The sequence below is a fragment of the Rhipicephalus microplus genome, chromosome X (assembly GCF_043290135.1).
Source record: "Rhipicephalus microplus isolate Deutch F79 chromosome X, USDA_Rmic, whole genome shotgun sequence".
In the NCBI taxonomy this organism is placed as follows: Eukaryota; Metazoa; Arthropoda; class Arachnida; order Ixodida; family Ixodidae; genus Rhipicephalus; species Rhipicephalus microplus.
Window position 1 is genome coordinate 214,226,577 of NC_134710.1, and position 4,587 is coordinate 214,231,163.

The following is a 4,587-nucleotide window of genomic DNA, read 5'->3' on the forward strand; positions in this document are numbered from 1 at the left end:
TTCTTAATACTGATATTACTGTAGAAACGTTTGATTCCCTGCTGAAATTCAAAGATTGTGTGGTGTATACAGAGACAAAAAATGTATTACTTAAAACATCACATCTTGACATATGCTCAGTATGGTTTCCGTAAATCCCTTTCAACCAAATATCTCTTTTAGAATTGAAATAATATTTCTTAATATATTGAATGAAATCAAATATATTTGGTATATTTGTTGATTTTGCACAATCATTAGACCCACTTGATCACACCGTATTATTTTAAAAAATTGACTGTGATGATTTTTGTGAGCATTTGAAATATTTACTGAAATCTTACTTCGAAAATCCAAGGCAGGCAGTCAAAATTAATGGCTTCACATTAGAGATATTGAAAGCTAAATATGGAGTTCCTCAAGCAAGTATATTGCAATGTGTGCCGTACCAGATAAAAAAAAAGAAGGGAGAACTGCGAAAAAAGATCTCCTAGCCGCTTGGTTGGGCAGAGCACGCCATCCTAGACTTGTACAAATAAACTGTGGACGTAACAGAATGGTAACAATAATATCCAATTTTCTGTTTGAACTACACTTTTTTTGTTTGTTATTATATTTAGTACTTGGCATAGCTCAAAAATTTATATAATCAATTCTTCGCCTATTTACCCAAGAGGATATGAGACAGGGTAGAGGTATAATCAATATCATCATCATGTCCAACAATGGATTCTTCTATGACTTGGCCAATTTCCTGCATTTGTTATCAGCCATGCGATGAGGAGAAGAGGAAGAAGAAGAGCAAGCAGAGAAAGGCAACTGGTGCTCTGCTTGCGGTAAGCTCACTTCAGCGTGTTTCAAGGCACGTCCACTCGCTGTAGCACAGCGTCGCATATAAAACCCGAGTTCGACGCCATGGACCGCGAGCAAGGCGGTGTCGGAGAATCCTTTGACAGCTCCGTCCTGAACCTTCCGGAGCCGAAGCCACCAGAACCGAAATCTCCGGACGATGCTTCGGATGTCGCCATTCGCATGCCTACCTCGATGCCTCAGCGAAGGCGCCTCTCCCCGGCTGCCGCTCAGGAAGAGTCCGACCTGACCCGCGTAATGGCTTCATGGTGCTTGGAGCAGTGCAACCGCGCTCAACATTGGAGCGTCTTCAAGGACCCCAGAAAAGTGTCGTCTCCGAAGTCGTTCAAGGTGTTCACCCACCGTCTACTATGGAACCTGGACGCCTTTCGCTGACACTAGTTCACCCTGGCTTTCAAGTCGCTCACGACTGGATGCTGATGCTGTCAAATCGTGGTGGTGTTGCTGGTCTGTGCCACGTTCAAGCTTCACAATAAACGCTCGGTGGCAAGAACCACAAGCTGCTGGTGGCCGCGGCGGTGACATTGCCACTCCTGTACATCGTGAACACATGGACCGCGGTGACGTGGTCGTTCGGGGTCACCACGGCCATCGACTTCCGAGCATCTCTGAGCGCCGGGCCTGGAGCCTCTCTCGAGGACTGTGGACGCCTAAGTAATGTACCCTCTGCGTCTTAACTTTTTACTAGTGTATTAACAAAAACTTCATCTTTGCAGTTAACATGTGCCTACAATATGAGCATGTGTTTCTCCGGTAATCATTTAAATGTCACAATGGACACCGCAAATCACGCATTAGAGAAACTGTATGAATCAAGTGAAAGAAATAGACTAAGTGTGAATGTTGAGCCAAACAAAAAACGTGACCTTTAATTCACACCCGTTAAAAATTATTCCTATGTTTAGAAGTTTTGGTGTCCTGAATACGAATAAACGTCCCGGAATGAACATGTTACTCACACCATCTCCAAGCTATCTCAAGTAAACTGTGTTCTTCTCTCAAGCATGCGCCATGATGTTATTATATAATTCACTTTCTGAGTCTCGACCTGCCAATTTTATTTGGGTCAAGATACAGAAAAAATCAACCTAAAGGTACGTTATGTACTCTGTACAAAATTCCTATGTTAGAAGATATATCACGCTCAGTTATCTCACTTTGTGGACATGCCAACTACGCGAAAGACAAAGACAGCAAGTTGTGGAGGGCAGAGAACGCAAGCCACAGTGAATTCGTCAAGCCTCAACCATGCATTCGACAAAGATGACCAAATTAAGAAACACCTTTTTCGCGGTTCTGCAATTTGTTAACGCAGGGATTTCTAGTTCGGGGAAGGTTCTTTAAGTTTCCTAGTGGCAGCAGCTTAGCAAAAGTAATTGCGCCCATTATTTCAGTAAGTATTGATTTTGCATGAGTACACGAGTCAACCCAGATCTCTGCAGGCCTGACTTCTTTCACAGAACTGCAGTGTCGCTAGAGTAATTAACAAAGACCACAGCCAAACTGCTGCCGGAAAAATGTGTTTAATGAAAGGCTTGAATTCATGTTGGCTCGGCCAAACTCGTTTTTGCGAAAAAAAAAATGGCAAGAACCAAGCATTATGAATGGTATGTGTAGCTCAAAAATTCGATGCGATAAGTTAGATGAGAATAGATAAGGTTAAAATATAAAGCTTGGAGTTTGTGTACGTAAAATATAATAACATTTAACAATACAAATCATCCAAAACTTAGTTTTCTACAAAAATAGTTTGTATGAGATATCCAGGGGAGGGAAGGGTCTAGAGTCACGCCAACGCAAATATGTATGCGTTCAACTTGTCAGTGCGAGTTTCTTCAACGAACAAACCCCATGCTTTAAAAGTCGCTTTTCGCTTAGAGGCGAAAACAACATACTTGATTTGTCGTATTTCGTGTTTTCTATTTTTTTTAAACCATCGAGAAGTTACATTTCTTTATTGAAGAGTGATTCGGCTACCTGAAGAGAGTGGCGAGCGCTAAGTAGAGTAGTGTCATCTTCATATAGGCTGCTTGTATATGAATTGAAGATAGAGGTGATCATGAAACCTTCACTTCCAAGGTGCCATGTTTGTAGCACTTTTCGTTCAATTTTTTTTATTCCTTGAAATTTTCTTAAGGATCCAGTGACTACCAGCTGCAACAAATGTGGAAGTTCAGTCTTGCACTTACACATTTGAGACACTACTATAACGCGATATTGATACCACACTTGAGTGCTTCATGATTTGAAAAAAAAATGGACAACATGTGTTCCCGGCAAATACGGTGGGTACATAGCTTCTTTATGATCCGCTTTGATTATTTTTATACAATTGGTTACATATGTCTGTTTCCGTTTTCGCAAAGCCTAAGAAGGCTAGTCTTTAGCAATTTGGTTATTGACCACTTCATGAGCAGTTTCACGTGCAGTCAATTCCAGACAGTCATGTTTTCCGTATATTCCAAGAAAGCGCACAGCGGTTTACAGAGCGTCAGCGTAATGTTTATTTTTTTATCAATTTACTGCGAGAGCACTTTCAAAGCACCTCTAAGCTTTAAAAGAATACCTTTATGGTGGGGGCAAGAGTTGAAATACGCCCCGCCGCGGTGGTCTAGTGGCTAAGGCACTCGGCTGCTGACCCGCCGGTCGCGGGTTCGATTCCCGGCTGCGGTGGCTGCATTTCCGATGGAGGCGGAAATGTTGTAGGCCCGTGTACTCAGATTTGGGTGCACGTTAAAGAACCCCAGGTGGTCTAAATTTCCGAAGCCCTCCACTACGGCGTCTCTTATAATCGAATGGTGGTTTTGAGACGTTAAACCCCACAAATCAATCAGAGTTGAAATACGAGTCATTCCAAGCAATTTTCTTTCAAAATGATATCAAAGTGGAAGCGAAGATGAAAACTTGGAATAATAAGATTGCGAAAACCAGAAAATCTTGAGGAGAGACAGCCTCGTACAGATGCCTAAAGATCAAGAGGCAGTGAGGATGAATAGGTTGAACTTACATCGACTAAGATGAACATACACATAGCACTGGGTGAACAGGTATCTCAACATAATTATAAAAACAAAAAACAAATAAAAACAGAACAGACTTAATCAACAGCTCTCTAACACTTCGTGCCTCATGAAATCTTTACAAAGTTCAATGCCTGATGTCCGATGTCAACTTCTGATTGCTGACAGCAGCAAGAGTGGAAGTAATACAAATCTTATGATATGTACAAGATTTGGTGTAAGTTTTTTACAAAGTATTACTTTGAACAAATACAACTTATACATACCATTTTCGTTTGCGTTAGTTGTGTAGACTGTATGTTGGAAACAAGGAGTCAATGAAGAGGGAGAATAAAATCGGTTCAAGAACTGAGCCTTTCACACCAATCTGGACGGTTTTCCTGTTTTATTTGTTACCAAGCATTTGTAAATACAGACCCTTTTTCAAAAAAACTGTGCAAGAACTCTGAAGATATTGATCTAAATCAATAGCGTTCGAGTTTGCTTAGCAATATATTGTGCTACAATAAATCGAAAGTTCTCTTTTATATCTCGAAAGATACCTGCGACAAATTGGTTACTTTTAACGCATTATTTACAGGGTCTGCCCTAAAGCTTACCGCAATGGCCTTACTGTTTTCTTTGCTAAAGCAAAGTTGATTAAGGGTTAGGATACAGTATATTTGGAAATAAAGTCAATCTTTTTTTTAGCAACAAGCTTCTGAAAGGGATGTTCACG